The 22,356-nt window shown below is 34.3% G+C and overlaps 1 non-coding gene across 1 annotated transcript; it reads left to right on the forward strand.

Annotated features, from left to right (window-relative positions):
- Positions 1-5,365: 5,365 nt before the first annotated feature.
- On the forward strand, positions 5,366-5,473 carry LOC130949320 (small nucleolar RNA R71). The gene has a single exon (XR_009073366.1). It is a non-coding gene; the product is annotated as a small nucleolar RNA R71 (small nucleolar RNA).
- The last annotated feature ends 16,883 nt before the right edge of the window (positions 5,474-22,356 follow it).

Below are 22,356 nucleotides of genomic sequence, written 5' to 3' on the forward strand. Positions count from 1 at the left end.
CATTAATACTCGAGGTACAGCAGAGCTCCACACCTTAATCTATGGTGTGTAGAAACTCCACCGTTGAAAATACATAAGCATAAGGTCTAGGCATGGCCGAATGGCCAGCCTCCCAAGAGGGTTCAATCATCAAAACATGATCAAAAGATTTCTATACAATAGTAAAAGGTCCTACTTATAAGAAACTAGTAGCCTAGGGTGTACAGAAATGAGTAAATGACATAAAAATCCTCTTCCGGGCCCACTTGGTGTGTGCTTGGGCTGAGCAATGAAGCAATTTCGTGTAGAGACTCTTCTTGGAGTTAAACGCCAGCTTTGGTGCCAGTTTGGGCGTTTAACTCCCATTTAGGTGCCAGTTCCAGCGTTTAACGCTGGGATTTCTTGAGGTGACTTTGAACGCCGGTTTGGGCCATCAAATCTTGGGCAAAGTATGGACTATTATATATTGCTGGAAAGCCCAGGATGTCTACTTTCCAACGCCGTTGAGAGCGCGCCAATTGAACTTCTGTAGCTCCAGAATATCCACTTCGAGTGCAGGGAGGTCAGAATCCAACAGCATCTGCAGTCCTTTTGAGTCTCAGAATCAGATTTTTGCTCAGGTCCCTCAATTTCAGCCAGAAAATACCTGAAATCACAGAAAAACACACAAACTCATAGTAAAGTCCAGAAAAGTGAATTTTAACTAAAAACTAATAAAAATATACTAAAAACTAACTATATCATACTAAAAACATACTAAAAACAATGCCAAAAAGTATACAAATTATCCGCTCATCACAACACCAAACTTAAATTGTTGCTTGTCCTCAAGCAACTGAAAATCAAATAAGATAAAAAGAAGAGAATATGCAATGAATTCCCAAAAACATCTGTGAAGATCAGTATTAATTAGATGAGCGGGGCTTTTACTTTTTGCCTCTGAACAGTTTTGGCATCTCACTCTATCCCTTGTAATTCAGAATGATTGGCTTCTTTAGGAACTCAGAATCCAGATAGTGTTAATGATTCTCCTAGTAAAGTATGATGATTCTTGAACATAGCTATTTATTGAGTCTTGGCTGTGGCCCAAAGCACTCTGTCTTCCAGTATTACCACCGGATACATACATGCCACAGACACATAATTGGGTGAACCTTTTTTAGATTGTGACTCAGCTTTGCTAAAGTCCCCAATTAGAGGTGTCCAGGGTTCTTAAGCACACTCTTATTTGCCTTGGATCACAACTTTATTCTTTCTTTTTCTTTCTTTTTCTCTTTCTTTTTTTTTCGTTTTTTTTTTCGGTTTTTTTTTTTCGTTTTTGCAATGCTTTTTCTTGCTTCAAGAATCATTTTATTGATTTTTCAGATCCTCAGTAACATGTCTCCTTTTTCATCATTCTTTCAAGAGCCAACATTCATGAACCACAAATTCAAAAGACATATGCACTGTTTAAGCATACATTCAGAGAACAAAAATATTGCCACCACATCAAAATAATTAAACTATTATAAAATTCAAAATTCATGCAATTCTTTCTTTTATCAATTAGGCACGTTTTTATTAAAGAAAGGTGATGGATTCATAGGACATTCATAACTTTAAGGCATAGACACTAAGACACTAATGATCATAAGACACAAACATGGATAAACATAAGCATTAATTTTCGAAAAACAGAAGAACAATAACAAGGAAATCAAAGAACGGGTCCACCTTAGTGATGGCGGCTCTTTCTTGCTCTTGAAGATCCTATGGAGTGCTTGAGCTCCTCAATGTCTCTTCCTTGTCTTTGTTGCTCCTCCCTCATGATTCTTTGGTCTTCTCTAATTTCATGGAGGAGAATGGAGTGTTCTTGATGCTCCACCCTTAGTTGTCCCATGTTGGAACTCAATTCTCCTAGGGAGGTGTTTAGTTGCTCCCAATAATTTTGTGGAGGAAAGTGCATCCCTTGAGGAATCTCAGGGATCTCATGATGAGAGGGGTCTCTTGTGTACTCCATCCTTTTCTTGGTGATGGGCTTGTCCTCATCAATGGGAATGTCTCCCTCTATGTCAACTCCAACTGAATAACAGAGGTGACAAATGAGATGAGGAAAGGCTAACCTTGCCAAAGTGGAGGTCTTGTCCGCCACCTTGTAGAGTTCTTGAGCTATAACCTCATGAACCTCTATTTCTTCTCCAATCATGATGCTATGAATCATGATGGCCCGGTCTATGGTAACTTCGGACCGGTTGCTAGTAGGAATGATTGAGCGTTGTATGAACTCTAACCATCCTCTAGCCACGGGCTTGAGGTCATGCCTTCTCAATTGAACCGGCTTTCCTCTTGAATCTTGCCTCCATTGTGCGCCCTCTTCACATATGGTTGTGAGGACTTGGTCCAACCTTTGATCAAAGTTGACCCTTCTAGTGTGTGGATGCTCATCTCCTTGCATCATAGGCAAGTTGAACGCCACCCTCACACTCTCCGGACTAAAATCCAAGTATTTCCCCCGAACCATAGTGAGATAATTCTTTGGATTCGGGTTCACACTTTGGTCATGGTTCTTTGTGATCCATGCATTGGCATAGAACTCTTGAACCATCAAGATTCCGACTTGTTGAATGGGGTTGGTAAGAACTTCCCAACCTCTTCTTCGGATCTCATGGCGGATCTCCGGATATTCACCCTTTTTGAGTGAAAAGGGGACTTCGGGGATCACCTTCTTCAAGGCCACAACTTCATAGAAGTGGTCTTGATGCACCCTTGAGAGGAATCTATCCATCTCCCATGACTCGGAGGTGGAAGCTTTTGCCTTCCCTTTCCTCTTTCTAGAGGTTTCTCCGGCCTTGGATGCCATAAATGGTTATGGAAAAACGAAAAAGCAACGCTTTTACCACACCAAACTTAAAATGTTTGCTCGTCCTCGAGCAAAAGAAGAAAGAAGAGAGTAGAAGAAGAAGAAATGAGGAAGAAGGAGATGGTGGTGTATTCGGCCAAAGAGGGGGAAGAAAGGGTGTTTAGGTTGTATGAAAATGGAAGGTTGAAGAAGGGTATATATAGGAGAGAGGGGGGGTAATGGTTCGGCCATGGAGGGTGGGTTTGGGAGGGAAAGTGGTTTGAATTTGAAGGGTGAGGTTGGTGGGGATTTATGAAGGATGGATGTGAATGGTGAAGAGAAAGATGGGATTTGATAGGTGAAGGGTTTTTGGGGAAGAGGTGTTGAGGTGATTGGTGAATGGGGGAAGAAGAGAGAGAGTGATGGTAGGATCCTGTGGGGTCCACAGATCCTGTAGTGTCAAGGAAAAGTCATCCCTGCACCAAATGTTGCTCAAAATCACGTTTTGAGCCATTTCTGGCGTTAAACGCCGGGCTGGTGCCCATTCCTGGCGTTTAACGCCAGGTTCTTGCCCTTTACTGGCGTTTAACGCCAGTCTGGTGCCCCTTTCTGGCGTTAAACGCCCAGAATGGTGCCAGACTGGGCGTTAAACGCCCAACAGCTAGCATTACTGGCGTTTGAACGCCAGCTTCTTCTCCTCCAGGGTGTGCTATTTTTCTTCCTGTTTTTCATTCTGTTTTTGCTTTTTTCATTGTTTTTGTGACTTCTTATGATCATCAACCTACAAAAAAGATAAAATAACAAAAGAAAATAATTAATTATAAAACATTGGGTTGCCTCCCAACAAGCGCTTCTTTAATGTCATTAGCTTGACAGAGGACTCTCATGGAGCCTCAGAAATGCTCAGAACCGTGTTGAACCCTCCCAACACCAAACTTAGAGTTTGAATGTGGGGTTTCAACACCAAACTTAGAGTTTGGTTGTGGCCTCCCAACACCAAACTTAGAGTTTGACTGTGGGGGCTCTGCTTGGCTCTGTTTTGAGAGAAGCTCTTCATGCTTCCTCTCCATGATGACAGAGGGATATCCTTGGGCCTTAAACACCAAGGATTTTTCATTCACTTGAATGATTAACTCTCCTCTGTCAACATCAATCACAGCCTTTGCTGTGGCTAGGAAGGGTCTGCCAAGGATGATGGATTCATCCATGCACTTCCCAGTCTCTAGGACTATGAAATCAGTAGGAATGTACTGGTCTTCAACTTTTACCAGAACATTCTCTACAAGTCCATAAGCTTGTTTTCTTGAGTTGTCTGCCATCTCTAATGAGATTCTTGCAGCCTGCACCTCAAAGATCCCTAATTTCTCCATTACAGAGAGGGGCATGAGGTTCACACTTGACCCTAAGTCACACAAGGCCTTCTTGAAGGTCATGGTGCCTATGGTACAAGGTATAGAAAACTTCCCAGGATCCTGCCTCTTTTGAGGCAGTTTCTGCCTAGACAAGTCATCCAGTTCTTTGGTGAGCAAGGGTGGTTCATCCTCCCAAGTCTCATTTCCAAATAACTTGTCATTCAGTTTCATGATTGCTCCAAGGTATTTAGCAACTTGCTCTTCAGTGACATACTCATCCTCTTCAGAGGAAGAATACTCATCAGAGCTCATGAATGGCAGAAGTAAGTCCAATGGAATCTCTATGGTCTCATTTTGAGCCTCAGATTCCCATTGGAACTCAGAGGAGAGTGGTGCACGCCCACTGGGGTCTCTCTCAGTGGCGTCTTCTTCCTCTCTTTCCTCTCCATATTCGGCCATATTGATGGCCTTGCACTCTCCTTTTGGATTTTCTTCTGTATTACTTGGGAGAGTACTAGGAGGGAGTTCAGTAATTTTCTTGCTCAGCTGACCAACTTGTCCTTCCAAATTTCTGATGGAGGACCTTGTTTCACTCATGAAACTTTGAGTGGTCTTTATTAGATCAGAGACCATTGTTGCTAAGTCAGAAGTATTCTGCTTAGAACTCTCTGTCTGTTGCTGAGAAGATGGAAAAGGCTTTCCATTGCTAAACCTGTTTCTTTCCACCATTATGTTATTGAAACCTTGTTGAGGTCTCTCTTGATTCTTCCATGAGAGATTTGGGTGATTTCTCCATGAAGAATTGTAGGTATTTCCATAGGGTTCTCCTAGGTAATTCACCTCTTCCATGGAAGGGTTCTCAGGATCATAAGCTTCTTCCTCAGATGAAGCTTCCTTAGTACTGCCAGGTGCATTTTGCATTCCAGACAGACTTTGAGAAATCAAATTGACTTGTTGAGTCAATATCTTGTTCTGAGCCAGTATGGCATTCAGAGTGTCAATCTCAAGAAACTCCTTTCTTCTGACTAGTCCCATTGTTCACAGGATTCCTTTCAGAAGTGTACATGAATTGGTTATTTGCAACCATTTCAATCAATTCTTGAGCTTCTGCAGGCGTCTTTTTCAGATGAAGAGATCCTCCAGCAGAGCTATCCAAGGACATCTTAGATAGTTCAGAGAGACCATCATAGAAAATTCCTATGATGCTCCATTCAGAAAGCATGTCTGAAGGACATCTTCTGATTAATTGTTTGTATCTTTCCCAAGCTTCATAGAGGGATTCTCCATCCTTCTGTTTGAAGGTTTGGACTTCCACTCTAAGCTTACTCCATCTTTGTGGTGGAAAGAACTTTGCCAAGAAGGCATTGACTAGCTTTTCCCAAGAGTCCAGGCTTTCTTTAGGTTGAGAATCAACCATATTCTAGCTCTGTCTCTTACAGCAAAAGGGAATAGCATCAGTCTGTAGACCTCAGGTTAACCCCATTAGTCTTGACTGTGTCACAGATTTGCAAGAATTCAGCTAAAAACTGATGAGGATCTTCCATTGGAAGTCCATGGAACTTGCAATTCTGTTGCATTAGAGAAACTAATTGAGGCTTAAGCTCAAAGTTGTTTGCTCCAATGGCAGGGATAGAGATGCTTCTCCCATAGAAATCAGGAGTAGGTGCAGTAAAGTCACCCAGCACCTTCCTTGCATTGTTGGCATTGTTGTTGTTTTCGGCTGCCATGGGTTCTTCTTCTTTGAAGAATTCGGTCAAGTCCTCTAAAGAGAGTTGTGCTTTGGCTTCTCTTAGCTTTCTCTTCAAGGTCCTTTCGGGTTCAGGATCAGCTTCAACAAGAATGCCTTTGTCTCTGCTCCTGCTCATATGAAAGAGAAGAGAACAAGAAAATGTGGAATCCTCTATGTTACAGTATAGAGATTCCTTGAAGTGTCAGAGGAAAAGAGAAATAGAAAGAAGAAGGAGAAGAAGAATTCGAACTTTAATTAGATAAGGTTCGAATTGTGCATTAAGAAGGAGTGGTACTCCATAAATAGAAGGATGTGAGAAGGAGGGAAGAGGATTTTCGAAAATTCAATTAAAAGATTTTGAAAACATTTTGAAATTTGATTGATAATTTTCGAAAATTGAAAGTGGAAGAGAAGTCAAGTGATTTTTGAAAAAGATTTTGAAATTAGAAATTAAAAAGATTTGATTGAAAACTATTTTGAAAAAGATATGATAAAAAAATATGATTGAAAGGTTATTGTCTTAAAAAGATGTGATTGAGAAGATATGATTTGAAAACCATTTTAAAAGATATGTTTTGAAAATTATTTTAAAAGATTTGATTTGGAAAATTAGTGACTTGCCTAACAAGAAAAGATATGATTCAAACATAAAACCTTCCTCAACAGAAAAGGCAAAAAATGTTCAATCAAATCATTAATTGTTAGTAAGTATCTTTGAAAGGAAAGAAATTAATTTTGAAAACATTTGATTGAAAAGATTTGATTTGAAAAAGATTTGATTTTGGAAAACTTGAAAAAAAATTGATTTGAAAACAAAATCTTCCCCCTAGTACCATCCTGGCGTTAAACGCCCAGAATGGTATACATTCTGGCGTTTAATGCCCAAAATGCTACCTTTTTGGGCGTTAAACGCCCAACCAGGTACCCTGGCTGGCGTTTAAACGCCAGTCTGCCTTCTTCACTGGGCATTTTTGAATGCTCAGCTTTTTCTGTATAATTCCTCTGCAGTGTGTTCTGAATCTTCAATCCCTTGTATCATTGACTTGAAAAGACACAAATTAAAAAATATTTTTGGATTTTTAATAATTAAAATGCAACAAGAATCAAATAACAATGCATGCAAGACACCAAACTTAGCAGTTTGTATACTACTGACACTAATGAACTGAAAATGCATATGAGACACACAAAATACTCAAGTCAATAGAATTCAAAGATCAGAGCAAGAAATCATCAAGAATCACTTGAAGATCCTTAAGACACATGAATGAATGCATGTAATTGACACCAAACTTAAGATGAGACACTAGACTCAAGCAAGAAACATAAAATTCTTTTTGGTTTTTTTATGATTTTGTAAATTTTTTTGTGTTTTTCGAAAATTAAGTGGAAAAAGGTATCAAAATTCTTAATGAGAATTCCAGGAATCAGTGCAATGCTAGTCTAAGACTCCGGTCCAGGAATTAGACATGGCTTCACAGCCAGCCAAGCTTTCAAGGAAAGCTTCGGTCCAAAACACTAGACATGACCAAAGGTCAGCCAAGCCTTAGCAAATCACTGCTCCAAAAGCAAGATTGATACGAAATCAACAGGCTCTTGTGGTGATAAGTTGAAACCTCGGTCCAATCAGATTAGACATGGCTTCTCAGCCAGCCAGATTTCAACAAATCATCATGAAACTCTAGAATTCATCTTCAAGAATTTCGAAAAAAAAAACCTAATCTAAGCAACAAGATGAACCGTCAGTTGTCCAGCCTAAACAATCCCGGGCAATAACACCAAAAATTTGATGTTGTTGCCGGATCTTGGCACTGATGTTACCAAGGCTTGCTCAAAACTAGAACAATCCCCGGCAACGGCGCCAAAACTTGGTGCGCGAAATGTGAACTATACTTTTTCACAACTCTCATAATCCCTGGTAATGGCTCCAAAACTTGGTGCGCTCAATACCATGGCATTACACAACTTCGCACAACTAACCAGCAAGTGCACTGGGTGTCCAAGTAATAAACCTTACGTGAGTAAGGGTCGATCCCACGGAGATTGTTAGTATTGAAGCAAGCTATGGTCATCTTGTAAATCTTAGTCAGGCAAACTCAGATATATATGGTGATGAACGAAAAACATAAAAGATAAAGATAGTGAACTTATGTAATCATTGGTAGGAACTTCAGATAAGCGCATGAAGATGCCTTCCCTTCCGTCTCTCTGCTTTCCTACTGTCTTCATCCAACCCTTCTTACTCCTTTCCATGGCAAGCTTGTATAGGGTCTCACTGTTGTCAGCAGCTACCTCCCATCCTCGGAGTGAAAGCTAATGCTCAATACTCTGTCACAGTACGGCCAATCACCGGTTCGGTTCCCTCCCCTACCGGAATAGAATAACTCTTTTGCGTCTGTCACTAACGCCCAGTAGGTTACAGGTTTGAAGCACGTCACAGTCATTCAGTCATTGAATCCTACTCAGAATACCACAGACAAGGTTAGACCTTCCGGATTCTCTTGAATGCTGCCATCAGTTCTTGCCTATACCACGAAGACTCTGATCTCACGGAATGGCTGGCTCGTTTGTCAGGCGAGCACTCGGTTGTCAGGCAATCAACCATGCATCGTGCAATCAGGAATCCAAGAGATATTCACTAAGCCTCAGATGCTTGTAGAACAAGAATGGTTGTCAGTCACCTTGTTCATGGGTGAGAATGGTGATGGGCGTCAATCATCACCTTCATCATGTTGAAGAACAAGTGATATCTTGGTAAAAGAACAAGTGGAATTGAATGGAAGAACAATAGTAATTGCATTAATACTCGAGGTACAGCAGAGCTCCACACCTTAATCTATGGTGTGTAGAAACTCCACCGTTGAAAATACATAAGCATAAGGTCTAGGCATGGCCGAATGGCCAGCCTCCCAAGAGGGTTCAATCATCAAAACATGATCAAAAGATTTCTATACAATAGTAAAAGGTCCTACTTATAAGAAACTAGTAGCCTAGGGTGTACAGAAATGAGTAAATGACATAAAAATCCTCTTCCGGGCCCACTTGGTGTGTGCTTGGGCTGAGCAATGAAGCAATTTCGTGTAGAGACTCTTCTTGGAGTTAAACGCCAGCTTTGGTGCCAGTTTGGGCGTTTAACTCCCATTTAGGTGCCAGTTCCAGCGTTTAACGCTGGGATTTCTTGAGGTGACTTTGAACGCCGGTTTGGGCCATCAAATCTTGGGCAAAGTATGGACTATTATATATTGCTGGAAAGCCCAGGATGTCTACTTTCCAACGCCGTTGAGAGCGCGCCAATTGGGCTTCTGTAGCTCCAGAAAATCCACTTCGAGTGCAGGGAGGTCAGAATCCAACAGCATCTGCAGTCCTTTGAGTCTCAGAATCAGATTTTTGCTCAGGTCCCTCAATTTCAGCCAGAAAATACCTGAAATCACAGAAAAACACACAAACTCATAGTAAAGTCCAGAAAAGTGAATTTTAACTAAAAACTAATAAAAATATACTAAAAACTAACTATATCATACTAAAAACATACTAAAACAATGCCAAAAAGTATACAAATTATCCGCTCATCACAACACCAAACTTAAATTGTTGCTTGTCCTCAAGCAACTGAAAATCAAATAAGATAAAAAGAAGAGAATATGCAATGAATTCCAAAAAATCTGTGAAGATCAGTATTAATTAGATGAGCGGGATGTGTGAAGATCAGTATTAATTAGATGAGCGGGGCTTTTACTTTTGCCTCTGAACAGTTTTGGCATCTCACTCTATCCCTTGTAATTCAGAATGATTGGCTTCTTTAGGAACTCAGAATCCAGATAGTGTTAATGATTCTCCTAGTAAAGTATGATGATTCTTGAACATAGCTATTTATTGAGTCTTGGCTGTGGCCCAAAGCACTCTGTCTTCCAGTATTACCACCGGATACATACATGCCACAGACACATAATTGGGTGAACCTTTTTTAGATTGTGACTCAGCTTTGCTAAAGTCCCCAATTAGAGGTGTCCAGGGTTCTTAAGCACACTCTTATTTGCCTTGGATCACAACTTTATTCTTTCTTTTTCTTTCTTTTTCTCTTTCTTTTTTTTTTCGTTTTTTTTTTCGGTTTTTTTTTTTTCGTTTTTGCAATGCTTTTTCTTGCTTCAAGAATCATTTTATTGATTTTTCAGATCCTCAGTAACATGTCTCCTTTTTCATCATTCTTTCAAGAGCCAACATTCATGAACCACAAATTCAAAAGACATATGCACTGTTTAAGCATACATTCAGAGAACAAAAATATTGCCACCACATCAAAATAATTAAACTATTATAAAATTCAAAATTCATGCAATTCTTTCTTTTATCAATTAGGCACGTTTTTATTAAAGAAAGGTGATGGATTCATAGGACATTCATAACTTTAAGGCATAGACACTAAGACACTAATGATCATAAGACACAAACATGGATAAACATAAGCATTAATTTTCGAAAAACAGAAGAACAATAACAAGGAAATCAAAGAACGGGTCCACCTTAGTGATGGCGGCTCTTTCTTGCTCTTGAAGATCCTATGGAGTGCTTGAGCTCCTCAATGTCTCTTCCTTGTCTTTGTTGCTCCTCCCTCATGATTCTTTGGTCTTCTCTAATTTCATGGAGGAGAATGGAGTGTTCTTGATGCTCCACCCTTAGTTGTCCCATGTTGGAACTCAATTCTCCTAGGGAGGTGTTTAGTTGCTCCCAATAATTTTGTGGAGGAAAGTGCATCCCTTGAGGAATCTCAGGGATCTCATGATGAGAGGGGTCTCTTGTGTACTCCATCCTTTTCTTGGTGATGGGCTTGTCCTCATCAATGGGAATGTCTCCCTCTATGTCAACTCCAACTGAATAATAGAGGTGACAAATGAGATGAGGAAAGGCTAACCTTGCCAAAGTGGAGGTCTTGTCCGCCACCTTGTAGAGTTCTTGAGCTATAACCTCATGAACCTCTATTTCTTCTCCAATCATGATGCTATGAATCATGATGGCCCGGTCTATGGTAACTTCGGACCGGTTGCTAGTAGGAATGATTGAGCGTTGTATGAACTCTAACCATCCTCTAGCCACGGGCTTGAGGTCATGCCTCTCAATTGAACCGGCTTTCCTCTTGAATCTTGCCTCCATTGTGCGCCCTCTTCACATATGGTGGAGGACTTGGTCCAACCTTTGATCAAAGTTGACCCTTCTAGTGTGTGGATGCTCATCTCCTTGCATCATAGGCAAGTTGAACGCCACCCTCACACTCTCCGGACTAAAATCCAAGTATTTCCCCCGAACCATAGTGAGATAATTCTTTGGATTCGGGTTCACACTTTGGTCATGGTTCTTTGTGATCCATGCATTGGCATAGAACTCTTGAACCATCAAGATTCCGACTTGTTGAATGGGGTTGGTAAGAACTTCCCAACCTCTTCTTCGGATCTCATGGCGGATCTCCGGATATTCACCCTTTTTGAGTGAAAAGGGGACTTCGGGGATCACCTTCTTCAAGGCCACAACTTCATAGAAGTGGTCTTGATGCACCCTTGAGAGGAATCTATCCATCTCCCATGACTCGGAGGTGGAAGCTTTTGCCTTCCCTTTCCTCTTTCTAGAGGTTCTCCGGCCTTGGATGCCATAAATGGTTATGGAAAAACGAAAAAGCAACGCTTTTACCACACCAAACTTAAAATGTGGAAAATGAGAATGTGAATTAAAGTATCACTTACCAATTTTTTAATCGTTTTATTTCATAATATTTTGGGTTAATTTTAGTTAATGTGAGAATATTTCATTAGACTGTTCAATTAAAATTAAACCATAAATTGAGTTGAGATTTAAAAATAAGGAGAATATAATTTTGTAAATCTCAAGTATATTCTATACTATTTATTTTTTTTAAGGAAAAATCTCGCTAACAAATACACTAAAAATATTATTCAAAGAAATTTTAAAAAATGAAATTGAAAATAAAAAATAGCATTCGAAAAGCAGAATAAAATTTAAATTGACTTAGCTTACATGCTTTATTTAAAGGATTTTGTTTAGAACATTTATGAAAATATAATATATTTCAGGTAAAAATACGCCGTTTTAAACGTTAAGAATAAAATTAAAATAATATTTTATTCTTTTTTAAAAGAAAAATAAATTGAACCAAAAAGAAATAACCTCAAATTCAACGAATTTCATCTTTTACAATAAAAGGGGGGAATTGCAAATATTATTGTACATTCTTAAACTTTTTTTATTAAATTTTATATGAGCGTTGTATTTTTTGTTAATTAAACAAATTTTAACTTCTTATTGTTTTATTTTATATTAATTGTTCAGATTTAGAAGAATAATATGCTAATTTGTTAACATTTTTTTATAATTATTCTACTATTGATAACATTTTTCTGAAATATAATTCATCAAGGATATCATTTGTTGTCTAAAATATTTTTTGTAGAGTACATAGCCCAAGTAAAATAGTGACTTCGAGCTATAATATGGATGAAATAATTTTTTAATAGTCTTTTTAATATTGTGATGACCGAACATAGATAAAATATATTTACAAAAGATATTTTAACATTTAAGTTAAATAGTGGACAAGATATAAGAATTTTATAAATATAAAATATCAAAAAATAATTGTTAAGATATAAAAATCATAAAACTTATTATGTATCTTTTTTATTGAAATATAAAAAGAAATATTTTTTATAGAAATAAGATTAATGAATAATATTGCTGTTATTACTATTTGGTTATTATGTAGGCAAAAATGTTACTAATTTATTTATTATTGGTAATAGCAAGTATTTTTTAAAAGAAGATGAACGTAATACTTTTCGAAACCAACTAATATCTGTCAAGTTTTATATACAAATAATTAAAAGCATATAAACAATTATGTTCCTAGGACAAAGTCTGATGAGTAAATAAAACTTATAGATAAACGAAGAAAAAAGAGAAGATATTGTGGTAACTACATTTATAGAAAATGAAAAAGAGACCAATACGCATTATTAGATGCTAAGAGATGAGCTAAGAAAAGATTCGACAAATGTGATTTAATGTGATTTAATGTTTCAAATATCAATAGTCACTTTTTGGAGTAAGGTACAAATGTACAATGGAGTTGTAGTACCACCCCATGTGCCAATGAGCAGTGACGTACTAACATGTGGGGAAATACAATTTTAGAAGCATACAAACAAGCATAAAAGGCCCTGAATGAGGTAAATAACACGTCCAACTTAACAAGGCAACAAGATCATGAGGTAAATAACACGTCCAACTAACAAGGCAACAAGATCAGAGATACGTACAATCACATACCCTTGTATAGAATTGAGTTAAATCTCAAAGTAGTTTCTAAACTTGCATTCGAATTTTAAAGTGATCCTTAAAGTTAATAATTAGTTAAATTTGTTCTTAAAATTATCCTCTGAAACTCAAACAGCGTCGTTTTGTATTTATTAAAAAAAACACGTTTTTGACCTCTCCCCTCCCTCAACCCTTTTCCAGTTTTTCTTCTCTTTCTCTTTTACGCTCCTTTTTTCTTTTCTCAGATCTCCTTTTCCTTTTTTTTCTCCAACCCATATCTAATTCCCCTTTTCCTTATGATAATCATAAAAGCTCGTTGAAAACTGATTGATTAGTAGTCTTCACCATCTCTTTATTTTGACTTTAAGAAAGTTTACTATAAATGATTTCAGGAACAAAATTGCTGCAGCAACCCAAGAAACTAAAAAAATTGCATAGCCCATAACATGCAATGTAATCCATACACTTTCTTCTTAGTCTATTCACAGAATTTCATGCAGTAAATGAGTAGGAAGAATTGGTTGGAGTCATCATTTTAAGAAGATTCATTTAAAGAAAAAATATTAATAATAATAATAATTCGACGACCTCAATCCAAAATCCATCTAATACCTTCTAATTCTTCCGATCCTGCATATTAATGGTATCATCACAATCTCAATTTTGAGATTCTATTTAGTCATTTGTCGATTGAGGTTTTTTTAAATCCTTGGATCCAGTATCGATCTTTGTGAAGAAGATGAACTCAACAGCGTCACAGGATCACTGGAGGAGTTACTTCAGGAAGGCGAATTCCGACATATATATTCAGCATCATTGACAACGCCATCATGGTGGCCGCTTCCGATTGCCCCAAGAAATTCAAACTTTGCCATGACGCCATTGCCGAGCTCCTCTTCTCCTGTAGGCTCGCACGGTGCCTTGGATGTGACCGAGTTGAGCTCGCCGTTGATGGAGGCAATGGCAAAGATGATTGTGGTGGTAGTGGTGGCGCCCGCCGTAAGAGCGGTGAGTCCGAAGTTGAGACGGGTGGGAGTAAAGAGAGCAAAGTCAATAGCAGCAGAAATGATAAGGGAGAGGAAAGAGGTTAAGAGTGTGTTTTTTTTTTAAATAAATACAAAACGACGTCGTTTTAGTCTTTTTTATGGTAAGGATTGACGAAAATTATTTTAGGGACTACTATGAGTCCCGGAAGATAATTTCGAGGACGAATTTGAGTAATTATTTATTTCAAGGTTTACTTTGAGGCTCGAGTACAAGTTCAGGGACTACTTTGAGATTTAACTCTATAAAATTAGTTAAAAAAAAATTAATTAGGAACACAAACAAATAAAATAATGTTACACATTTAAGTCATAAATCAAGCCTAATCAAATTAAATAATAAAATTTAGAATAATATTAATTATAATTAATTTTTTAATATTAGACCAATTTAATTAGACTTAATTAACAAAAAGATTTTGATGTGTAATATTGTTGAATTCAAACAGATAATCAATAATATTAAAGAAAAAAGGCCTAAACTTAATTTAATATTTATTAATTGTAATAATAATTAATAAATATTAAATAAAATAATTTAAACTATTTTAATTTTTTAAATATTATTAATTAATTAATTAATAATTAATTAAATCAGGGTAATTAAGCAAGTGTTAATTTGGAAAAGATAAAATTAGAAACCAACACTTCTAGTCAAATAATTAAAGAATTAATTAGTAGTATTGATATGAATAGATAAATACAACAAATAAATGTTCAAAATTATTTTTAGTATGAATAATCATTGTGTGTTGTGCAGTTATATTTTATCATGGTGTATTATGTTACAATGTAGAGCTGCAAAATATATCCGAGTTAACACGCATGTAGCGTGTTCCAATCGGTGGTAGCAATTTTTTGGAGAAATGTGACACGTGTTGGGCCACCCTCAACACGGATGCAGCGTGTTGCAGCAACAGGAGTAGAAATTCTTTTGCTTTTCGAGAAAATTTGTATAATTTTTTGGAGATTTTTATTGCTTTTTTACCACCACAGTTGTTATGTGTTAACACTTAACTGTATTGACATGCAAGGACATGACATCTCAGAGAGTATAGAGCATTTAGAGAGAAAAAGTGTTCAGTGTTTTATTAAGATCATTTATTGTATTTATTATTAGCGTGAGATTTATACATAAAAAAAATTATAAACACGTGTTTAGTAAAAATAATACATAATTATATGTCAGCGATAAAATATATTATCAATTATTTGGCTCAACATGATTATATAAATTTATTATTTTTGCTAATTTAAAACTTATTATTTGATTAATATCTTAAATGTAATTATTTTAGTTAATATTATTATTAATAATATTAGTATAGTTAATTATTTGATTATTTTTTTTAGATTTTCTGTGATGATAATATTGTTGTTATTTTTTATTTCCTGTTATTATTTAATTATTTATTCATGAATATATATTTTGGATATGTTGTAATTTATTTTTATTTTCTGTTATAAAATAATATTTTATATTTATTTTAATTATCAAAATTAATAAATAATATAAAAATACAAAAAAGGAAATTTTTGAAATTCTGTATAGTAATTTTTTTATTTTCTATTATAATATTGTTACGTTATGTTTAATTTTTTATTTTATTTTCTATTACAACATTATTATTTTATTCTAATATGCATTTGTATTTACTAAAAGTAATAAATAATATAAATATAAAACATATGTTTTTTGAATTTATTATAATTATATTTTATTTTCTATTTTAATATTAATTTTATTTTATTTTAATTTGAAATTTTTAAAACTAATACTTTTATAAATATTAATAAAAATTGAATTTTTTGTAATTATTTTTATTTGATTTTCTCTTACAATATTATTATTTTATTGTTATTAGTATTTTTAAAATTAATAAATTATATAAATATAAAAAATTAATTTTTTATAATTATTTATAATTATTTTTTTAATATTATTAATTTAATTTATTTTGTATTTTTTAAAATTAATATTTGTATAAATAATAATTAAAAATTCAAATTTTTTATAATTGTTTTTATTTGATTTTCTCTTACACTTTTATTTTATAATATGTTTTAAATTAATGAATAATATAAATACAATTTTTTTTAATTTTATTTAATTATTTTTAATTTTTTGTTTTAATATTATTAATTTATTTTATTTTGTAATTATTAAAATTAATAAATAATATAAAATACTAATTTTCTGTATTTTACTTAAATTAGGCTAACAGAAACTTTTTGTCTCGTAAATTTGATCCACCAGAGATGTGGTATCTGACGGTTGATCGGGCATTACGAATAACAGGATTCTACCACATCTTAAGAATTGGGGAGATTAGAGAGAATGGCACGTTACTAGCTGCTCTTGTGAAAAGGTAGAGGCTGGAGATTCACACATTCGCATTGTCAGTCGGTGAGGTTACAGTGAAGACGTGGCACATATTTGGATGTTGCACCTGAGTTTGCTTGTGAATATAAAACATACGTTGAATACTTATTTCATTAACCATCGGTATAATTTCAAATTTATTAAGCCGCCGAATACGATAATCAGACTCCTATAGAGAATATTGTCCACTCTTTTTAAAATATCATTCTCTATGTTTTGATAGAAACTGTATTATAGTTCCGCGAATATCATGATGTATGGAACCACAAACAAAAACGAATTATCATACGCGAAGCTCACCCTAGTATGTATTTTGTATAATTTCATCGTTGTGATAAATCACTATATTTACAGTGTCATCCATCACACCAACAATAATACACTAAAACATAAATCTCACAATGAAATAAAATGGTAATAATTTTTGCTTTTTATAGACATACAACCGCCTCGTAAGTTAGATGTTAAAATCACAACAAATCGATAATTAATACGTGTACAACACGTACCATGCGTGTTCGTGAATGTTTGCCACATGCCACATGCCACATGCCCAACACTCTGGTGCTGCCAAGCATCCATCATGATACATGCGTGCTAACTCAGCATGATTGTTGCGTTTTGGACCTATGATATCTACAATGTTCACCTACTTATATATACACTAAAAAAAATTTATTTTCAACAAAAATAAACATATTTTTTTCATAAAAAAAGAGCTAATAAATGTAATAAGTAATACTTTTTTATAGGTTTTTTTTTCTGAAAATAGTATAATGACTATAAATGGAGGAGTTTGCGACATCTGTATTTCCAAGATTGATTTTCTTAGCTTAAATCAGACCAATTTTCTTTATTACATCAAATTTAAAAATATTTCACAATTATTTCAATTTGTTGTAATTCATCAAGTTCATGGACAATAAAAAATACAGCACTAATAAATTTATTATAAATTTTTAAATTTCTTTTTCCAATTAAAAACAAAGACTTAATTATATTTATTATAAAGTGTACTGACTGAATTATATCTCAATATTATATTTAGTTTAAAATAAATATAGAAATTGAGAGATGAATTTAAAATTTAAAAAGTTAAATAATAAAACTTTTGAGAAAAATGTTATAAAGTTTCAGTCTTCATTTTTAAAAATTTCAGCCTATTATGTCTCCATTTTTTGGAGGTAGTGAAGAAACTAGGCTAATTTTTTTTAATATTGGTTAAATATATGTGTAATATATTGTTATTGGAAAATTATGTATTTTTTTTATATGGTGTTTTATTCAAATCGGACGGTCCGATTTGTTTGATAAAAAAAATAAACTACAAATCGGAGGGTCCGACTTGTTTGAAGAAGAAAATAAACACCAAATCGTAGGGTCCGATTTGTATTTTTTATTTTTTTTAATTTGTTAAAATGAAAATCAGACGGTCCGATTTTAACATTAAATTTTTTTTTATTTTCGAAATTACAAATCGGACCGTCCGATTAATTTTGTTTTCTTTTTTTCCTTTTTAAATCAAAACGGACCCTTCGATTAGAATTTTTAACTTTTTTTTTATTTTTTTTCAAACTCAAAACAGAGGGTCCGTTTTCTGCTAACACCATGTATATGTAAAATATCTCTCTTCTCCACATTGTTGTATTGTTACATTCTCTTCTCCATATAAAAAATCAAAAGCGAAGAAACTAAGATTGTGTTTTTAGAATAAAATTTTTATTTCCATCTTTGGCCATCAAACACAATATTGAGTCTCAGTCCTCCAACTAATTTAAATATAAGGGATAAGTATTGTTTTGGTCCCTCACGTTAAGGGTCGGAATCGAACCCATCCCTGGTGTATATTTTGATTTAAAATCATCCTTAATGTTATATTTGGTATTAAAATCGTTCTTTTTGACCATTTTACCCTTGTATTCTCTCACCTCTCTAACTTCAAACCTTATCTTCTTCACTGCACCGTTACAACACAAAACACACAACGCAATTCCTTCTCTTTCTTCTTCTTCTTCATACACAACCATCACTCTTCTTTTTCTTATTCACACACAACCATCACACACCACCTCCTTCTTCTTCTTCTCCATCACACACAACCGCCACACACACTTCACCTCGACGGCGATCTCCACCCTGATGGCAGCGACCTCCACCCTGACGGCACGGTGCTCCACTCCGACGATGCGGCGACCTCCAAGCGCAGCAGCGGCCAACGACGACCTTCACCTCAACGGTGCAGTGATCTCCAAGAGCAGCAGCGGCCAACAATGACCTCCACCTCGATGGCGATCTCCAAGAGCAATAACGGCGACCTCCATACTTTTTATAAGATAAAGTTTCATTCTTTCTGTTTTAAAAAGAAATTGAATATGATGTTGTTGTTAGATTTGGAGAATTTGATGTTGTTCATCATAATCCCTAATTTCCTAATTTTTATTGTTGGTTTAGTTTTTATTCTTATTTATGGATTTTTGGATTTCTGAATTACTGTTGTATTTTTGTTTTTGAATTTTGTATTTCTCTCTAATTTTTTTCTTGTATTTGATTGTTCTTGGTAATTAAAACGATAGATTTTTTATTTTTGTAATTGGAGATGAATTTGAATATTTTTAATTCTTGTAATTGAATTTTGTTAACTGTATTAAGATTTGAAATTTTGAGTTTGTGTTTGTTAATGAAAGAATTTCTTCTATCTTCTGGAAGAAGAAGAACAAGAACAGAATTTATTCTCCTGGAGGAAGAAGAACAAGAAGAATGAAATGGTGAAAAAAGGGGTATTTTTAATTCTTGTAATTGGATTTTGTTAACTCTATTAAGATTTGAAATTTTGAGTTTGTTAATGGAAGAATTTCTTCTTCTCGAAGAAGAAGAACAAGAACAAAATTTGTTCTCCTGGAGGAAGAAGAACAAGAAGAATGAAATGGTGAAAAAATGGATATTTTTGTCATTTAGAAAAAAAATATTTAAAAGGATGATTTTAAAATCAAATACAACATTAACAATGATTTTAAATCAAAATATATACCAGGAACGGATTCGATTTCGACCCTCAACGTGAAGGACTAAAACAATACTTATCCCTAAATATAATTGTATAACTATTAACTATCAAATATGAATCATCTTTTTTCTCTTAGAATATTTTTTTGTTTGGTTCAAAACAAAAAAAGAATTTGTCAAAATTAAAAAATCTTCAAGTGAGTACAAAATGATTTCATTCCTTAATTAAATTCTATATTCATATTTAGTTGGTTTTAACCTAATCTTATTTTAACTAACACCAAAGGTTGATCATAAAATATTTTTAAGATATTTTTTCTCAAATAGAGATATATTAAATTTTTTTAGTTGCATGTGCACTATATAGGCCATCCTTATAAAATAATATCAAAAGAAAGAATTAAAAATTATACAAAATAAATAATTGATTTATTATTGATATAAAAATTACAATTATTTCTTTGTCAATTAAAATCATTTTGATTAGAATTTTTTGTGTCTGTGTTTTAAATTATTTTACAGTCCACAATAAAGTATTCTAACTTTAAATTTTTAAAATTTATATTTGAATGTTACCTTGACATTCCTAATAAGATGATACCTATAAAAATAAAATAAAAAATGTATGTAAAAATTTTAGATAATATACCATTGAATAATATTAAATTGAATGTTAGAATATAATCTAGTAGCCATAACAATTGTTATATAATAATTTAATTATTAATTTAATTACTGATATTTAATTAATGATATAATAATTTAATTTTCGAATTTTAAAAAGTGATGTATGATTGTAATACAATTTATATAAATCATGTTTAATACATGTAATTATTAATAAATTAGAATATTATCTTTCTTCTAATAATGTAATAATATATATATATATATATTCTTTCATTAATTGATTCAAAAACATTAATATACACATCATTATCCTAATAATATAAACCAAGTTGAGTTGGTCCAGTGGTTAGTTCATCAGATCGCTTAAGCAAGTATTGGGGGGTTCGAATCTCGCCTTATGCATGCAGCAATCCACTGACTAACGACAAACTCTTAAATGGAGTTCAGTACTGTGGCAGATTAATCCTTAACCTGCCGGATTAAGAAATACCGTGAAAAACAAAAAAAAATCCTAATAATATATAATTCTTACTATTCGTATACTAATATACATGTTCTTACCGTTCCTATACTAATATATTAATATATATGTTCTTTTCATAAATTTTAATTGTTACTTATTAATAATTAAAAGTATCATACAATTTATGAAAATACAAATGATATTTATTTTTTTATGTATTTTTTTAGGGTTATCTGAAATAGTGATTTGGGTCTGAACGTGAGGTCTAGTTTTTTTTAAGGCAGCGTCTGTCTTTGTGCTGATGCTGAGGTGTCGCCGTCCGATTTTCTCATGAGGAGGTGGGGATAGTATCTGCAAGAGACTCCAATACTTAAGTTAGCAAAAATTTTAAGCAGGTTTTAATAGATTGGGTTTAAAATATACCTGAGAGTGTCAATATATTTATAGTAAAATGTGTAACCACTTTTTTAGAGTAGTTCTACCTTTGATGGTAGATGGCTATTCTCTCTTTATAGAGAAGTTGTTGATATCTCCCTTCTAGATAAGCGAGAGATATCTTAGGAGGTAGTTACTTATTCAGATAAGTAGGATTGAACTGCCTTTGTCGTACCCGACCTTTATGAGGTTGGGTAAGTAGATGAGACTACCTTTTTGGGTGGACTTTTATTCTTATTGGGCCTAACTTTATGTTTTCAGGTCAGGGTATGAACAATTTTCCTGCTTAAGTCCATGCATTTACGAGGTCGGGTTCAAGCATTGGTGGTACGTTGGGTAAACCGCCTTTCTAAGGTAAGTCGGGCACTCGACGTGTTTTTGAAACCTCACGTCTTTTCGTAACGTCACACACGTTCTTCTTTTGATTACCTTGTTAACGGTGCACGCCATTAATGAGAGGTGCAAAGTGACACTTTTGTCTCTAATGTCTTAACCTACTTTTCAAAAAGAAAAAAAGTTAGTTTTAGATTAAAAAATAATTTTTATGTAAAAAATTAGACTAAATCCCTATTTTGGTCCCTGTAATTCACACGATTATTAATTTTGGTTTCTGAAATTCAAAATTACCTATACTGGTCATTCAGATTCAAGTCCGGGCACCAATGTAATCCCTCAACTCTTTTCGGCGATGACAAGGCAAACGAAGTTCTGAGATGGCACCTTCCCTGCCACGCTGGATGATGAGTAAATGATGTCGTTTACCTTTGGCATCCAAACAAGTCAGAAATGTCGTCACTTTGTAAATGAAGGGAGAAGAAACGATGGAGACCCAAAATAAAGTATTCTTCTTCTTTTCTACCTTCACTATTTTTAATTTCTGAGTTGTTTGGGCGCTAAGGATAAATGACGTCGTTTATTTATCATCCAGCGTGGCAAGGAGGGTGACATCTCAGCACTCCATTTGCCTAGTCATCGCCAAAAAGAGTCAAGAGACTATATTGGTGCCCGAACTTAAATCTAGAGGACCAGTATAGGTAATTTTAAATTTTAGGAACTAAAATGGGTAGTCGCGTGAATCTCAAGTGCCAAAATAGGGATTTAGTCAAAAAATTAATTATTAATTTTATAATTAGTTAATAGTTAATTTTATTATTTAAAATTAGTTTAGTTTATCAACCTAAACTAATTTTTTTTAACCAAC

This window comes from Arachis stenosperma, chromosome 1, assembly GCF_014773155.1.
Source record: "Arachis stenosperma cultivar V10309 chromosome 1, arast.V10309.gnm1.PFL2, whole genome shotgun sequence".
Taxonomy (NCBI): Eukaryota; Viridiplantae; Streptophyta; class Magnoliopsida; order Fabales; family Fabaceae; genus Arachis; species Arachis stenosperma.